The 19293-nt window shown below is 42.9% G+C and overlaps 1 protein-coding gene across 2 annotated transcripts in view; it reads right to left on the reverse strand.

Annotated features, from left to right (window-relative positions):
- FLT1 (fms related receptor tyrosine kinase 1) overlaps positions 1–19293 on the reverse strand; it is a 177324-nt gene that overhangs the window by 94159 nt on the left and 63872 nt on the right. The window lies entirely within an intron of this gene.

A 19293-nucleotide genomic window follows, 5' to 3' on the forward strand; every position in this document is an offset into this window, starting at 1 on the left:
TAAAGTAAGTCGAGGAAGCAAATCTCAGATGTCATGTCACCCTTACATACGTCAGCACATATCTCTAAAAGAATGCACATTTTCCAAGATGACAACAATGCCATTATGACACCTCATTGTACCCGCTCCATATATCAGATTTCCCCAAATGTTGGCAAAATGTCTCCCTTTTACAGTTAGATTATAAAATTTAAACTAAGAAAAAATAATAAGGACTGGCTATTCCTTAAGGAATTTATGCAATTTCTATAGATATTCTTTCCAGTCATCAGGTAAAATAAGTGAACGTCTAAACTGTTATTGATTAGTAGAGGAAAATGAACCAGAGAGAAATTATATTGTCTCCTTCACTTGAAACATTGTAATGTTATTGCAATCCTAAGTCATTCTGCTGTTTTTCGTTGTCTGCTCTCTGGACTGTTCCATCCATGCCTTGAACCTCCGTTTGACCTCCCATCCTTCACACACGCTCAGGACACATATGAATATATCAGCTCACATATGCCTTACATGTAGATGGGATTTATTACTCATGTGCACACCTGTATGGGACACATGTGTGTGTACTTGGCCTTGTGCTGTCAAACAGCCGAGGTTCTCTCGTATCTGGAAAAGATGCTTTTAATTGTGTTCTTTCCCCCCCCACAGAAGTGAAAAAGATAAACGGATGCCTCAGAGATCTTAATTGCATATGCTTGGTCTGCAGGAAAGGCAAAGAAATATGTTGGAGTACAATGAGTCTAGGCATTTTCTGAGGGAAGTGCAGTCCGCTGCCCAAGTTCATGAGGGGCTGTCTGCCTCTGATCCCCACCCCCCGCCCCGAGGGGCGGCCGCTGGTGGCAAAAGCCCTAGTATGGAAGCTATACGGTAGCCTCAAGGCAAGGTCCTCCCAGTGCAAAGGACAGTCTGTGGCCATTTTCTAATTTGGGGACTGTTTTTTGTTTTTTGTGGTTTTTTTTTCTTTTCCCTCTTTGTAATTGGAACCATAAAAATAGAATGTCATTTAGGAGCCTGACTATATAACAGCACTTGAAAAGAGATTTAGGGGGAGGGGAATTTGCCTAAGCCTTAAGAATACATCAAGCTCTTAAGGAAGTAGATTGTGCCATGTTTGAAGATGCAAAGATAATCACTGTGCTGGGAACCGTCTTGAGGGGGGAGGAAGCCGAACAACAAGAGGAAAGCAGCGTTCACTCCTGATTTCGCACAGGAAGCCCACAGCACCTCCTGCCAAAGGGAGATAAGAAAGCTCCCAGGCACTATTCTGGACAAGGCCACCGTTATCAGCTTTAGCTCCACTCGGTCCTCTCCATGCTCCAAGCCTCTGTCCCTTGCCTAATGAGCTTTCAGACTCCTACCTCCATTTGCATACAGCGCGACAAATACAATAGCAAGGCGGTATTTATAACCATTGAGACGCAAAAAATTTCCGGGGTTAGGGTGTACTCCATGTCATCTTGTCAATTGCCCTGGAGTTGAAACAAATTAGTTTTGGACTAGAATTGATAATAAACACGTTAAAACAAAACAGCCAATTGTATATCCAACACTGAGACCCTACATGTGATGTGTCAGTTAAACCCCAGGTAGGGAGCTGTCTGTGGGACTCTGGTCTAAGCAGCCAGGCTGCTGCTTTCCACACGTAATGGGAAAATGCCACCCTCCATAGATGGACAACGCTTTGGGTTGATTTTTCCTGTAGTCATGATGGATTTGCCCTATTTCCTTCACAATCATAAATATTTGTCTCCTCTGTGAGGAAAGACAGATAATGGCAGCCTGGGGCCACAGACAGAGGCAGAGCCAACACTGAGGTCAAAGCTACCATCTTGACTGGGGTCCTCACAGACAAGCTAACCAGCCATGGGCTAGAATAATTGTAATCTACACCATGCAATATTATACTCTCCTATAATGGTATTTCCTACATGCTAAGCACCAGAATAAGTGATTTAAATTCTCTATCTCACTAATCCACATAACCATCTAAAAAGTAGGTACTATTACCCCCCCTCCCTTTAAGGAACAGGGAAATTAAAGATTAGAGAGGTTGAGTAAATTACCCAAGGTTAAACAGCTAGTAAATGGCAGAGGCAGAATTTGTTACCAGTTCTGGCTCATTCCAGAATCTGTGCATTAACCCTTACCCTACATGCAACATAATATCCATGTACTATCATCACATACGAGAGATTATTACTATTCAGTGCTTCTTTGCATATAGGAGAAAAAGGTTTCTCAAACAGTCACTACACCAATTCTATTATTGCACTGGGGAGTTAATGCCTTTGTTTTGTTTTGTTTTGTTTTTAGCCCTTTCTGTAATAAAACTTCCTTCCAAAATATGGCAAGCAACTCTCCTCACACACCAAAATGTATTAAGCACTCAAAGTGCATGCTGCACAATTACCATTTAAATTAGAGCTCCCTTTTGCATCCTAATCTCTGAACCTGGTTCCCACTCACCTTCATAAATCCTTTGGCTCCCTTTTACAGGAAATGAGGAGCACAGTGCACCCAAAGGTAATCTTTTGTGTTCCCTGTGCTTTTACTTAGTGCTGGCTTTGAACAATTCTGATTTTCAGACTATGTTCAGTCCTCCTGCCTTCCTCTCCCCTCCCCCTACCTCAAATGCAGAGCTCACACTTTCTTTTCTTTAGAGGGTGGGTGGTTGCTTCTGGTGGAATCAGAAGGAAGCTTCCAGCTGGGTGAGCTTCAGCCGTTGATGGTTAGTCTGTGTATTCTTTGAAGCTGCATTCTAGAAAGGTTCAACACTTCACTGAGCCTTTCTGGAAACTGACCATCTATCTGTTTAGTGCCTGTTAGGATACCCACATTTCCTCGAGATATCCAGTAAGACTTCTCATTTTTTTAAATGATTTCTAGAAAATACTAGATGGTCTACTCCATAGGCTGAATCTCAGGATAAAGAGTTTTTTTTTTTTTTTTTCTTTTTTCTGGCTCGCCTTTCATCCTGTAATAAATAAATTATATTAAACTGATCTTTCTTTCAATATTTCTGTTCTGCTAAAGCCTGACTCTTGGTTGGCTTAAAGGAAACTGGCTGTTTCTGAGCTACTAGTAATGTGCCAGGTCTGGGCTGGAGTGGGGAGGGGAGGGGCCATACACATTTAATTCTCACAGTCCAACTAATTCTCACTGTCCCCTTTCAGTGAAGCAGGCATTATAATGCCCATTTCAAAAATTATTTTACAGTAAAGGAAACCAAGACTCAGAAAAAAACAAATACCTTGCTCAAACTCACAGAGAAAGCAGGAGACCTGGGATCAGAACCCAGATACACTCCACTCTTTCTACCACACCAGAACTCAACCCATCACACAGGATGAATTCTGTTCCCAAGGAACTGTCCCAAACCTTTATCGTCATGCTTCACAGAGTGAGTCTGGTTCAGAGTCACAGGTTAGAGGAAATCTCTGGGAGTCTTCTGAATCAAACTGGTACAAAGTCAGACACCAAGAGAAAGTGAAAAATTAGCTTTCAAGAGGAGAAGCGGCGCCTGGTCCTTTGGTGGAGGGGAAAAAGGAGGGGCATATTTTATAATACATTTTTGACATAAATTCTGGTTTGTTTGGATCATCAGGATGTCTTGATGCTAACACTATAGGAACCCTTGGAATTTTATCATTTTAAAAAATCTTGCAATGAAATAACAAATCCAACTTCTATCACAATCTTTGTCTTTCCCTGTAACTTCCTTGCATCTGCACGAGCCCTGGATGTGTTCTGGGATGAAGCTCGCCTGTTTTATTATGAACCCCAATACACTGATAGCAGGCAGCAGACTTCAAAGAGGACCTCTGGGGTGGGGGTGGCTGGTGGTGGGCCGCAGTGAGCCAAGCACCCAATACCCAAGAGCCACCTACTTGAGACTGAGCCATGCCTGGGAATGAAGGTCTATATCGATTTATAATGAAAGCACATTTACCTGGAAAAGAGGCTCTCGAAATCTCTACAAAGTCTCACGACAGAGACTAACCTCCCCCTCCTTTTTTTTTCTATTTTGGATGATGAAATCTGAGCACTTCTGGTGGGGACTCTGCTTATCTGTTTAACGGGATTTGACTGCACGTGCTAACTCTGATTAGAATCTGTTTGTACAGAATATTGAATCATTTCAAGTTAGGAAACAAAGAGGGAGAGCCATAATAAAAAGCAAATCAAGGCTGTAAAATGTCTTTTAAAAAACTAGAAAGGAAAAAAAAAAAAAAAAGGGCCACCTGGCAGCCTGCCAGAGGGCACGGCGGGGCTGGTTCCCCATGATGGTGCGCCATCGTGTAGAAGGGCCTGATGGAAACTTTCCCCTGCTACCACGGGTGTTGTGTCAAAACAGTAGTGACAGTGGGCCTGAGCCATCAGATTAATAGAATCTGCAAACACTCTCTGTTCCCCTCCTCTCACGTTCTCTCAAAACAAATAAAACCATATAGGGGAGGGGACGCTGGCAGAAAAAGGTGTGGAGTTGGAAGGAGTGTTTAGACAGAATGGTTCCTGCTCCTTCTGCCTCAGGAAAAGGCCTGGGCCTTCGGGTTGGTCACAGGGTCACAAGGAGGGGATCCTGGATGAGTGACTCTCTTGTGCACGGAGAGACCTTGTGACGCCTTAGAGCCCATAATGAAAACTACTTCTTGTCTGAATGGAGAGCGGGGAGTGGAGAAGGCTTTTCGGGGATTGAAGGCTCTGGGTCAGCTCCTTGGACAATGGTGGAGGTGATCCAGCGCCCTGGCCACCTCTGTTTCGATAAGAGCTTTTCCGTGAGTGTCTTGGCCTGTGCTGCTTCCTGCCCTCCAGGGTCTCGTGGTCCATTCACACTCAGAACAAGGCCTGTCTTCCCAGCCTCTGCTTTCCTTCCTCCGCTCTCCCAAGCTACCCAGGACTCTGCCCCTGTGCCCTGTACAGAATCTGAGCCAAGGGCCAAGGCATCCTTGCAACCCTGTCACCGGGGTGACTGAGAATGGATACTTACTTGGCCACACCCAGATGTGGGTCTTCACACCAACACCTATTTTGTTCATTCATTTTTCCTCTAAGTGAAAGATTAATCAGCTGAGGAAGGGTGATTTGATAAACTAGAATTCTTCAGGGAAATCTCAAGAGGAGCTGCAAGTAATATCCTTAAACCCATTCAAGGAGTCTTGGGGTGTTAACTCTAGATATCTCAAGCTATGGCTACATTTTGTTGTCATGGAAAGGAAGAGAACATATTCCTGTCAAGGCTGAAATGTGCAGCGAGCCTTCAGGGGGAGTGGGTGGGTGATCACAGTTTGGCATTAAGAACACAGACCTAGCCTAACCTGTGTTCAAATAATAGTTTTACAACTTCACAGTTCTATAAGCCTGGACAAGCAAAAGCCCAGCTGTGAGAGTCATAGTCACAGAAAATTGCTCAGAGGACTTACAGTCTTTTCAATCCTTTGAGTAGTTCTGAAATAGAGCTTTGGTTAAAGATTTATTTATTTGAGAGAGGGAGCACGTATGTGCACACAAGCGGGGGAGGAACGGAGGGACGGGCTCTCAGGTTGACTCTGTGCTAAGTGTGGAGCCCACTGCCAGGCTCCACCTCACAACCCTGAGATCACGACCTGAGCCAAAATCAAGAATTGGACGCTTAACTCACTGAGCCACCCAAGCACCCTGGATCATTTCACTTTTAGTAAATTCGGCTTTGGTGTTAGGCCACTGATCAACTCTAAGGGATGTGATGATTTCCTGTCCTGTGACACTTGCTATAGTGGAAATGTGGTTCAGGAATTTGTGTATAGGATATGCTATATCCCAAGGATTATGACAGGAGATATAATTTTTCTTGGATTTTAGTTCCCTGAAATCTTGATTTGTTTTTATCTGATGTGCCCCTTTCAGCTCGCAAATGTCTATTTCATGTGTCTCTCTCGACAACTAGAAAGTAAAAACATATGGGCCATACCTCTGTACTAGCCTTACCACATTTTCTCCTTTCATTCAGATTTGCTGAATTATTTATTGTACTCTTTGTGAACTGCCTCAAATTCTTTGGGAAATGAATGTGTTCTTAACATTGCCAACTCGGAAGAAGTAACCCCATTTTCCCATGTCTTACTAGTTATTATAATAGGAATTAAAAGACAAACAGAAGGGAAATAATTTATGGAAGAGTCTTTTCCTGTCAATAATGGTGAACAACACTAAATGAGTTAATTTACGTAATGTGCTTAGCACAGTGCCCAACATACTGTAGACGGATTGATAATGTAAGTTGTCATTTTATTATCTCACTAGATAGAGAGCTATCTAAGAGCAGGGCCTGTGACGTGTACCCAAATGTTTATAGCAGCAATGGCACAATAGCCAAACTATGGAAAGAACCTAGATGTCCATCAACAGATGAATGGATAAAGATGTGGTATATATATGTATGTATGTATGTATGTGTGTGTGTGTGTGTGTGTGTACACACACACACACACACACACACACACACTATGGAATGCTATGCAGCCATCAAAAACCCCATGAAATGTTGCCATTTGCAACAACATGGATGGAACTGGATGGTGTTATGCTAAGTGAAATAAGTCAATCAGAGAAAGACAATTATCATATGATCTCTCTGATATGCGGAATTTGAGATGCAGGGTCAGGGGTCGATGGGGGTAGGGAGGCAATAAAATGAAACAAGATGGGACCGGGGAGGGAGAAAAACCATAAGAGACTCTTAATCTCAGGAAACAAACTGAAGGTTGCTGGGGGGTAGGGGGTAGGGATAGGGTGGTTGCATTATGGACATTGGGGAGGGTGTGTGCTATGGTGAGTGCTATGAATTGTGTAAGCCTGATGATTCACAGACCTGTACCCCTGGGGCTAATAATACATTATATGTTAATTTAAAAAAAAAACAAAAGCAGGGCCTGTGTCTTGTTCACTATTATAACTTTCAGGCCTAGCCCAGCCACCTAGTCAACAGAGGAGGAGCATCCTCATCTCTTGCTCAGTTGACTGTCTGATGAGAAGAGTGAATCCTGACAATGGCCTGACTAGATGTGGATTCAACCCCACGTCAGGTGTCAACCCACCATCTATCATTTACCTCCCACTTGCTGAAAAAGGAACACTACTGACCCTCAAATGACCTCACACATCTCCCTTCAGTGAAGCACTATGTCACCGCCAGCAAGGCCTGTCTACTTACAGTGAGGAGTACTAAGGCAGACAGAGGGTCTGACTGGGACCTGAACCTACTCTGCACAGCATTATCCATATCTGACAAACTGACAATCACGGGCAATTTCAACTTAGGCAATGATGTTCACACATGGAGAAGCACCTTCTGGTCTAACAGAAAACAGAAAACCAACCAGCAATCATCCCCTCCTTCCCTCAGGGGTAGGCCAAAATGTGGGCTCATGATCCTCAGCACCATTTAACGATGCTTCATACATATTCCACTTAGGAAGTAAAATCATGTCCTCCAAAAGAAGTAGCACATTCAGTTCCTTCTGTTATTAAGGAACATATACATTTATAAAAGAGACAAGTCAAATACATGCTCACGTATCAAAATATCTGAAAAATGTCAGAATGTAATTGAGCGCAAGCAAGTAAGATGTCAAGAGCCCGTATGTGACCATCACTGGACAAGAGTTGGGTCAATACGCATTTGAATGCTGAGGTAGAGTTCTCAAATGCAAGTAGATTCAGGATATTATAGCTCCTCTAATTTCCTAAAAAAATCTGAAAATTCTACCTTTCTGGTCCCATCTTAATCTCTTTGGAGTAAATCACCATAATCAGAAGACCTGTCTAAATATGCAAACACGGGGTCAATGGGTGGCTCAGTCAGTTAAGTGTCTGACTCTTGATTTCAGCTCAGGTCATGATCTCAGGGTCTGGAGATCGAGCCCAGGAACAGGCTCGGCGCTCCATGCAGAGTCTGCTTGAAATTCTCTCTCCCTCTCTCTCTGCCCTTCTTCCCTTCCCCCCACCTCAAATAAATAAATCTTTGAAAAAAAATTAAGATGCAAACATGTTTCCTTTTTTGTCCATTTTGTCACCATGATAAGCTTTCACAGGATAGACAGGATACACACATTGTGTGTATGATGCCACCTCAGAGGGAAGCTGCTTTGCAGTGGGCAATCCTAGAGTGATCTAAAAATACTGGACAAGTTCCAGCAAATAAATGTAGTGCTCACAATGCACCAGCCAGGGAGCTAAATACTTCGTGTATATTAATTAGCTCATTTAGTCCACCTAACGGCCTACGATAGTCAGTAGTCAGTGCGATTTCTCTCTTTACCACGTAGAACTGCAAACTCATACGCCCAGAGGTCGTTTCTTTGACCCACAAGCTAGGGGATGGTGGTAGGTGGAGGCAGAATTCAGGCTTCAGAGCCCAGGACCTTAAACTCAAGGCTAGATATTTCTGCATTCTAACACCTTTTTTAAATTGCTTCTTTTTTTTTTTTTTTTTTAAGATTTTATTTATTTATTTGTCAGAGAGAGAGCGAGCGAGAGCGAGCACAGGCAGACAGAGTGGAAGGCAGAGTCAGAGGGAGAAGCAGGCTCCCCACGGAGCAAGGAGCCCGATGTGGGACTCGATCCCAGGACGCTGGGATCATGACCCGAGCCAAAGGCAGCTGCTTAACCAACTGAGCCACCCAGGCGTCCCTTAAAATTGCTTCTTGATGTCATTTACACAAGCCTCACGAAACACATTTGCTTTCTGGATCATGAGCCTTTGTCCCCAAATTACTCAACTTAAGGTCTAAGTTAGTTGTTCCAGAGCCAATGCTGGGAGGCGAAAATGACAGACTTGGTAGCTGATGAGTGAGAAAGGCCACTCTGACACGTCCCAACCACGGCTGGTTTCCTAACAAGGTACTTAAATTTTCTGTAAAGGTAATCATCCCAGGATCTGCCTCATTGAAGTTCTGTGACAATTAAATTAGACAATAATGTCCTGTAGATACATGCTCAATAATTTTCAGCTATAAAAGAAAGAAAAATAGAAATCCCAGGCCTTGGATCTTCTTTGGGACATAACCTTCTGTTTGGCTCTAAGCAGTCTCTAAACATCCATTCTGTTTCCCTCACCTTACCTCACCAAAGGCTTTTTCATGTGAGAGAATTTCTCAATAAGGGAGTCATCTGTGATCTCCTTACATAATGTTCCATGAGGAAGACAAGGCATATGGAACATTAAAAGCCTCAGGAAATGGGATACCCAGATCATTTTCAAAATTTTTATCTATTTATTTATTTTTAAAGATTTTATTTATTTGAGAGAGACAGGATGTGTGCGCATGCACGTGAGCAGGGGTACGGGGGAGAGGCAGAGGGAGAGGGAGAAGCAGACTCGCTGCTAAGTACAGAGCCCAGTGTGGGTTCAGTCCCAGAACTCCCAGATCAGGACCTGAGTGGAAGGCTGATGCTTAACCAATTGAGACACCCAGGGGCCAACCCCCAGCCCCAGATCATTTTTTTTTATGAGCTCAAGTGAAAATCCAAGTTCTTAGATTCTGAGGCTTTGATTTTCAGACATGCAGAACAGAGTTTCAGGGACACATGGCACATGACACATGCCAAAGACTTGGGCTATAGGAGTAAGACCACCAACAGTGAGCTTGGGAAAGTCTATGTCTCCACAGGCAAGTGACAGGGTGGGCTTACGGGCAGCAGATGCAGAACAGCCACACATCAGCCAGGAAGGTGGGCGGAAGTAGAATGAACGGCCGGCTCATCCATTGAGCCCTCGAATGATTCCACAATGGGTCCATACCTACATTTCCAATTTTTGGTTTTAATTTTTCTTAGGCCAGATCTGAGAACCAGCCCAGGTCCTCTTCAAGCATGCCCCTTTCAACTCTTCGACCCATCCTTGTCCCCATATCACTCTGCCACAACATCTCTGTTCCTTTCCATTTGCTCTTCTAGAACCTACCCATCATCTTTAGGACTCAGATCTTATTTCTTCCACAGAGTTTCCTCTAAACTGCAGTACTCCCCACCTTACATCCACGGCAACCATGATGGCCCATTTATTTATCCGGATTACAGGGCACCTCCTGCAGAGACTCAAAGCAGTGTTATAGTGGAAATAAGAATGAACAGGAATAATCAACAGGCAACCAGAGACTCGGGTCTAGTCCCGGGCTTGCCGTTACCTAGCCCTGAGGTGAGGGATAATTATTTATCTTTGAGCCAGTTTCTCCTTTATAGAACAAGCTCTTCTTCATCTCGAAGATTCCGTAATTCCCTAATTCTGAGTGAATAAAGCATTCCCAGTGACTAGGTCGAGGCCTGTGGAGGTGCCCAGGTCCTCCCTGTAATTTACTCGTCAACCATAAACTCTAGCTTTCTCCTTCATTTTCTTTTGTCCCGGAACCCCCACCCATTCTTCATCTCCTTTGTTCCCCTGTGCTTCCTGCAAAAACCCACAGCTTTGTGAGCCCCTGAGCACTGAGTGCTTGCTGAACCCTGATCTAGAAAAATAATCGTGAACAACAGAGGAGGGAACGGGACTTCTGGCAAGAGACCAAATACACCTGCAAGGTGAGAAAGTCACAGAGAGGAACGGTGCTATCCAGCACAAGCGCCCAACTGACTAACTGACTTGCCACCCTCCTCAGGTTGGTTGTATTTAGACCTGTTCATCCCATTGGGGTTTATACCGCCTCAAAGGTGCTATTCCTACCTGCACGTCTGGGGTCTAAACCAGTGCAGCTCACCAACATTTCCCAAAGTAATTGTGAAATCTGAGTCGAATGCTCCCAGCTGCTCTTTCCTCTCTCCCCTCCCCTCCTCAGGGCAACTAATTTAACAGACGGGCTCTGCATCTGCACAATCACTGGTGACAAGAGTAAACCCAGAGACTAGAGCCTCCCCGAACCCATCCCCCAAGGATTTCTGTGCCTTCCTCTAGGAACGCACAGGTGTGCACTTATAGAAGTCCTGTCAGACACCAAGGGAAAAAAAACCCTGTCGGACACCAAGCGAAAAATGCCAACCTACTGAGCCTCTCTTATTTCATGATCTGAAGACACCTGAGAAATAACTGAGCTTCAGTCTCGTAATGGGGAAATTATGTCCATTCTGGAACATTGTACAGATTAGGGATAGTATATAGAAAGGGGTGACTTTGACACTAGGAAGGGCTCATTGATTACATTGGTTATCATTACGTAGACAGTGGCATTCAAGGTGATAAGACATCCCCTGAAGCTTCGAGAGAAAGTATGAAGAAACAAGTTCTAATGACTTGAAGTGCTTATAAGGCACCAGCTGGCCATGGTCTAAATCCATTACATCCTTTCTATCTTCTCAATGCACCAGGCTCTTCTTCACCCACAAAGGCAATGAGGTTACATCAAAACCACAGACCAGAGTTCACATTTCAGGAAACAGTCTACTGATTTTATTCTTTGTGCTACAGCAACGTGGGCGGGGTGGAGTGGGCAGTCTACTAAGTCAAGATGTAACTAAAGGTAGATTTCCAAGAACAGGTGCATGTTTTATAAGTGATTTGTCCTATTTCTCCATTATCTAAAGCTCTGTGTTTGGACATTAGGTTTTAGATTTAGTCATGAAAATGTCCATTTGACTTTTAGAAATCTGTGAATATGGCCATAGAAAAATGTGAGAAGTTCTGCCGATCCTCTTTAAGGAATCTTCCCAAACAACGTGTCATTACCTTCTGGCATTCCTAATCCTGGGAAGCAACACTGAATTTCGCTCAAAAGATCCCTATAAAAACCATTCCTATGACTCAGCCTTTTGGTTTAATTTAAACACACAATGAAATGTTTGATAGCAATTACAGGAGACAGTTAATTCATTAGAAACAATTATTCCTCAGACTCGTTGTATTACCATGAGGAGTGGGAAAAAGAGGCAAATCTCACAAAGCAGAGAAAAGTGGCAGGGAGGCATTTGGCAAATGAACTCACGCTCTGTTCTCAGGACTTTGTATGAAATATTAATAAGGGCCCGCGTCCAAACATTCACATTGGGCAGCCTGGACTTCCTCATCCAGCAATTACAGAGCAGAAAGCAAGAAGTTTCTCATTAGTACGTGAACATTCACGTTCTGTTTGTGATGAAAGCCTCCTGGAGAAGATGGCCAGATTTCGTTGAGCTTGTTTCAAGCTCAAAGTCCTGCTAAAGGGGGTCTTTGGAGAATGAATCTTCTTTAAAGTCCCTATTTTGATTCAAGGTTTTGCATATGGCAAATTAAAATTCTCTATAGCATGTCTGGTTTGGGTCCGCAGACCCCTACGTACCCCGCACAGAAAATATGTCAAGAGACACGTGGATACAAATTATATGTACCCTTACGAGGAATCATTTAAAAAACACAGTTTGTGATATTTCCAGAAGAAGAGGTCTTCTTAAATTATGCTTCCCTCTGACGTTGGATCTACGTTTAGCCCCCCAGGAAATGTTGACTTTTTTAATGTTTACACTGTTAACACTTTCATTTCGTAGACAGTAGAATAGGGGACATAAAATTGTTTCAGAAAAAAAAAAATAACAGACATTCATGCTGGCAGTCAATTAAGTCCTTGAGTACATTTCTAATTAACTACCGTTAACAATTGTTTTGTTTTGGTCCTGTTAGTTTTGTGCATCAGTGGGGTATGTAAAATTACGTTTCTCTCAGATGATCTATCCCTCACACATCCCTAATGATTCAGGCCTTTCTTTCTTTGCTAATTTGCTGATGTAAACAATAGAGGGATGCAATTAAGCAAGCCCTTCTCAGAACTCCTAGAGGCCTCTGTCTGCCTTAATTTTGTAGGCTACCTCCCACCCCACTTCCCCCAAAGAAGCCCAGCAAACCACAGTTGGTCCTGGAGCATTCGGCTTTCCCTAGACCCAATCCCCAGTCCACTGCCGGGCAGAGGAAGGGAGTGCAGGAATGGGATGTCAAATTGTGTGGCAGGGATGATTATATCCCATGAAACTTCTCAAGCATGTAACTATTTGAGGTTCCAGATCTGACCGGCTTTAGAGTTCCGGATGCAGTCCCTTGAAATTCCATGTACGCCTATCGGGTTTTTTCTTAGCAAATCCACCATTTTGGCTAAGAAGGTAATACAGGATACCCTTCACCTCACTTCACTTGCCATGAGCAGAGAATCCAATGACATTTTTTGGCATTCTGAAGGAGCTCATTGGCGAAAGATCAAATAAAGCCTGCAAGGCTTTAGGACTAACTGGGCAAAGAATGATACTTCTGCTTGGAGGGTTGGACCAAGACCAGCAAAGGTAGTCCAGCTCAGCCCTGAAGAAAATGTGGGTTGACACCAGCAGTGGAGGAGCGGTGTGTTTTTGTTTTTATTTTCTTTTTTTAAATGGGTGATTACTCACATTATAATTACGGAGGTAGTTCTGTACCACAGAATACACACTTCCATGTAAGACTTCTCTTATAACCATTCAACTTACACAGGTCGATTTTTGTTTTCAGTGAATTTGGCATTGACCCTCAGAGTTAACCCTCAGGTCAAATTGCTTTATAATTTGTAAGAAGCAGAAGGGAAATATCCGTGTGCCACAACTAGGAAATTATTTCAAGCTTTTTTGAATGAAGAAAACGTCATTTTAAGAGATTTTCTCATTTCACTCATGAATAGCTGTGTATTATAGGAAAGGGGAAGCAGGGCCGTTACCATTTACAGAAGGGGAAATTGAAGCACAGATTAAATAACTGGCCAAGGTCACACAGAAGTCAAGGCCTGTGCCAAGAATAGAACCCACTTCCTTGCTTCCCAGGTCTCTATCCCTGAGACTGGGAATTAGATATTCTCCAGGTACACACACAGAGAAAATAAGTAACGCCCCGCTATGGTTGATGGTGTATCATTAAAACATACATGCTGAAGGCTAACGGTGTGTGTTTTTGTTTTGCACACAGTCGGTGCGATGAACAGAAGGGTGACAGTGTATTTAGGCTGAACCCTGATGATGTGCAAAACACATTTGTAAGATGCAAACAATGTGAATGCCACAGAAGGAGCCGAAGTTTCTCTCTGTGTATTCTCATTGGTTGCCACAGAGAGCCAATGAAGAAAATGAGATTTTCACAAAGAACTCAATACACATAACAGTCTTTTCCCACTAACGGTCACTCTGTTATCATCTATCAGTGTTATCTATGACCTCGATAGTTAGCTGGGGACAGGGAATTAAAGTAGACTATGATGGAAAGCACACATGCTCTAAAAACAAAGCTGGAGTCATCAGTGGCCACCGTCCCTGGAGAAAAGACCCAGACACATTCAACATTTGGAGAGCAGGCCTTAGTTTTAAAAGGAAGACAAGACAACCTCGGAAACAACTGGGGAGACTCTGGACATGGACAGGAAGCCAAGCCGTGTTAATGAGCTGACAGCGAGCATCAGAGAGGATGACCCAGCAGTGGGCCCGCTCACCACCCTCCTGTTTGTGGTGAGTAAATGACCCGGCTAGGCCTGAAATTCTCCACTTAGTCACTGGCTGGGCTCCTGGGTGCTCAAGCATGCGTCAATTCAAGTAGTCTTGAGACATCTCAGACTCTTCCTGAGAAAAATGGAACTGGTGGTCTGGAGTACCAGCCTCAAGCCAAGGCTGTTGTCCCCGTTTCCTTCCAGGACCCCACAAGTCCATCTCCTTCATTTCCCAAAGAAGGGGCCCCTCCCCTCCAGTCCAAGATGGTTACTCTTCCCTTTAGAGACCAGTCTCCACGCAGTGGACAACGTCATCCACACGACTCCCTGTGAGATGGAACCAGTGCCGTGGCAAAGGACTACGTGAGGAAGACCAGCTCATTGCGTGGGCGGGTCAGTAGTCCCGCTCAGTGCTTCAAAATCCAGGGGGGACGTGGAGTTCTAGAATCTACTATGGATTCGCTCAGTAGGAATCGGCTATGCCATGTCCCACTCTGCCCCACCCTGCCCCACCCTGGCCTTTGCCAACGCACAGGTCAGAACCACTTCCTCCCATGACAGGAAATGAGCGGGTAAGGGAGGCCGCACAAACTGGGAAGGCTACTTTAGTTTCCCGCTGCACAGTTTTGTGTCATCTTCCTTTTGCTTTTGCCTAACTCATTTGTATTTCCTTCCTTTCTCTTCTTTTGAAAAATTGTGTTATATTTTCCTCGAGTCTAAAGCCCACACCTACTACATCTGTTTCTCAAGCACAGGAAAAAATCACACTTTATTTTCCACAACTTGTGTTCATTTCTCAGAAGCCTTAAGTTAAAAATTGTCAATTCTGTGAAACTAGCTCTATAGTAGGCAGAAATTCTTTTCAAGTTTCTAAAAAGTTTTGGAGCCTTAGGGCACCTGGGTGGGTTAAGCCTCTGCCTTCCACTCCAGCCCTCCATCAGGCTCTCTGCTCAGCAGGAAGCCTGCCTCCCCCCTCTCTCTGCTTGCCTCTCTGCCTACTTGTGATTTCTCTGTCAAATAAATAAATAAATCTTAAAAAAAAAAAAAAAAGTTTTGGGGGGCACCTGGGTGGCTCAGTGGGTTAAAGCCTCTGCCTTCGCCTCAGGTCATGATCCCAGGGTCTTGGGATCAAGACCCGCCCCGCATCAGGCTCTCTGCTCAGTGGGGAGTCTGCCTCCCTTCCTCTCTCTCTGTCTGCCTCTCTGCCTACTTGTGATCTATCTCTGTCAAATAAATAAAATCTTAAAAAAAAAAAAAAAAAAGTTTTGGAGCCTTAAACATTTTTATCCCACTGCAAGCAACAATCACAACCTTGCCCATTTCAATGGCACTCCGTACCTTTCCCAAATACATGACTTCATTTGAACCTCATATTGTCTCTGTGAAGTGCGTGGAATTATCTGTATTCTACATGAACAGAAGCTGTAAACTACACATGAGTGAAAGGTACTCCGAGCTTAACTGCCCTTATGCACACCCCCTCGGTTATGCCTCCACTGACCTGGAATGAGTTAAGGAGTATCTACTTGTAATTCTTTGCTAGTTGCTGAAGATGAGGAAAAATCCAAAATCCCACTTCATTTGGTAATAATGAATTATTTTAATGCTATTAAAAATTCAAAAGAAATATTCTAGCTCTCCTACTACTTTACCACCCAAAGGTGCAGAAAAGCAAAAGGGGAGAAGATTCTGCTGTATTTCCTCTCAGCTCATTAGGAATGTGAGTTGAAAAGTAACTACTCTTTTCCCTCCTTTCTTTCATTCCTCATGTTTCATAAGAACAAACTCTAGGTGAATCAGAAGCATCGCTGAAACACAGCTCAGCAGTATATCACAGGAGGAAATTCCTGTTCATTTTATTTATGGTTCTTAATTTCCACAAAGATGGACTACTTGAACAATAGTTCTGACAGCTTTAAGATATATTTAGGTATTTGCCGGACTCCAGAAAACTATGCAATTTAAGTCTGAACCTCTTTCACTTAGACACATGAACCAGTTGGCCATATTAAACCAATTAGTAAGTCTGATCTACTTAAACACATTAAACCTCAAAACTAACCTAGTGCTTCAGTTGTGTCCACAAATAGATATGTCCTTTAGGTAGAACCTAAAATTTAAATACCAAGAATTAGTCTATATACTCACGAGTAATGCATATGTATTAATCATTTAATCTCTTTTGACTGTCATGTCATGGGGATATCACCAAACAAATATGTCACTATGTAACTCAAAATAAGATTCTCAAAATTCATGCAATCGAGCCTCCTTTATTCAAATGTCATTCACTGAAATTCCTATCTGCAATGGAATCTAGGTGTTAAGTATATGAAATACATTTACCTAAAGATGTATTTGAAAATTTCTAGTAATTAAAGAAGGATCCATTTCTTTGTCAATTTTAGCTTCTATCTCTCTGACAGGGTGAAGTGGAATTATTCTATTTGTGTCCTAGAGCACAAAGGTCCTGTATATATTTCTGAACTATTTCTAAGTCAAAAGTACTGATATAACCACCAAGCACCGAATTTGGGCCTGACGCAGGTAGGCTAACTGGTATGCTGACTTAGGGGGAAAAAAAAAAAAACCAAAAAAACTTATGGATATGCACATTTGTATCAGGTAATTTCAAGCAACAACATATATTTTTCTCATATGAAGCATCACTGAAAAAGTTAAAGCTTGCATTTTCTATGTCTTATGATTGGTTAAAAAAGTGCCTTGATGAGAGAATAAGTCAATGGTCAAAAATCATTTACTGAAGACCTGAGGCACTGCTCTGAGTCTTGAGAGAAGAGGAATTAGACATTTTTCTAGACCTTGGCAAGCTTACTCTGTGACACAAGGAGAAGGATCCCATGTACCAAAAAGAAATCAGAAAAAGAGAGCTAATGTCTCCAAAGTTTTACTTACAATGACTTCATCCCCCAAACCATATTTTACTAGCATTATTCAAACCCAACTTTATAACATGATAATCCCTCACTCATAATTGTTATTTTCTAACAGAGTTCCTAGCTCTTCCCTAAATAGAACTGAAATTTTATTTTTATTTTTTAAAAAATTTTTAAGTAGGTTCAATGCCCAGCATGGAACCCAACAAGGGACTCAAACTCACGACACTGAGATCAAAACCTGAGCTAAAATCAAGTGTTGGATATTTAACCGACTGACCCACCCAGGTGCCCCTGGAATTGAAATTTTAGATTTGCTATTGTCAAAACAAAAATTTAAAACAGCTATAAAAGGCTATGTTATTCCCTGAAAATTCAACTTTACACTTTTCTCCAAATAGCTTAAATTATTTAGTTATTTTTCACTTACTTGCATGTTAAGTTAGCACAAATATCCAGGTCTTAAGGGAATGGAGACCCAAATATGGATGCCTACCCCAAAGTTAGCAAAGTCACACAAAATCTCAGTAGATCTCACTTTCCTTTGGGGTAAGCATCCACAGGGTAAAGAAGATTTTCAAGCTTTACAATTTCTCCCTATTTCTATTCTTAGAAAATGACGTTCCCATGAGAAATTGGGACAAGTGTGGAAATAGTGACTTCTCAGGAACCCCAGGACTCACCAGCAGCTTTCACTATCAGAATGAAAGACCTTAAGCAAAAGATTACAACACAAGATGGAAAGTTGAAATGGCAGGAACAATCCAGAAACCGAAACAGACACTTCTGTTTAAGCTAGAGTCGTCTTACTTATTCTCAAGTTAATTTTGTTTTTGTTTTTGTTTTAAATAGCAAATTTCCCCAACATTCTACAAGTGGAGTTAAAAGCAACAAGGCAGGGCGCCTGGGTGGCTCAGTGGGTTAAGCCGCTGCCTTCGGCTCAGGTCATGATCTCAGGGTCCTGGGATCGAGTCCCGCATCGGGCTCTCTGCTCAGCAGGGAGCCTGCTTCCTTCTCTCTCTCTCTCTCTGCCTGCCTCTCAGTGTACTTGTAATTTCTCTCTGTCAAATAAATAAATAAAATCTTTAAAAAAAAAAAAAATAAAAAAAAAATAAAAGCAACAAGGCAGTTACTATGGCAGAATGATTGTTCTTGGGCGGTCTCAATAGTATCTGACTGTTGCGCTTATTGATTCTATTCCTGTCCTTCGAATTAGCTCTCATGAACTGTCCTTAGCATCATTCCTCTAGACTAAACAAAAATGGGAAAAGAGCAAACAGGACTCAGTCATCAACAGGATGCAAGGAAATGCTGCACAATGACCAGAAGGTAGGGATGCAGCCACTCAGCAAATACACGGTAAGCCTCTACTACTGTGTGTGCCAGCCCCTGAAGATAACAGAGGTGCTCTCAATCAGCTCAGGGCTTAGACAATACACATGCATGCAAACCCAGCAAAGTAAGAAGGTGTCAATGAGGCATGGTTCCTACTGAAGAGGGGTAAAGGAGTCTGAAGGAGGCAGTCAGGAGAGTTTGCCGAGAAGCTAAGCCTGGGAGGATAAGGAAGGACTTCTCAGGGGGCAGCCAACGGGTGGAAGCACATTTCAAATGAACAAAAGAGCATGAGCAAAGTCTACAACAGGAAGTGATCCCCAGGCAGGGAAGATCTTCTATCCTATCCAATGGTCACAAAATGAGAAATGGGAAGGCCATGACAGCTGAATTAGCCCAAGTCTGGAGGTTCTCCTTTGAAAACAAGACTGGAGTTCCAACCTGAGTTTCAAAAAAAGGCTCACAAGGTGACCTTGATTCTGTCCCTGCGCTCCTAAAGCTATCAACTAAAGAGAAAAATTATGAAATGGTTAGAAATGAGTAAGGAAGAAGAGTAGATATTGCCTACTTTTTCCCTTGGGTGGGAAAGCCTTTGCTCCAAAGATAACTGCATATCCCATTTGTCAACTTCATCTATG

Source organism: Mustela putorius, unplaced genomic scaffold (assembly GCF_011764305.1).
Source record: "Mustela putorius furo isolate JIRA1106 unplaced genomic scaffold, ASM1176430v1.1 tig00003942_pilon_pilon_pilon, whole genome shotgun sequence".
NCBI classification, from domain to species: Eukaryota; Metazoa; Chordata; class Mammalia; order Carnivora; family Mustelidae; genus Mustela; species Mustela putorius.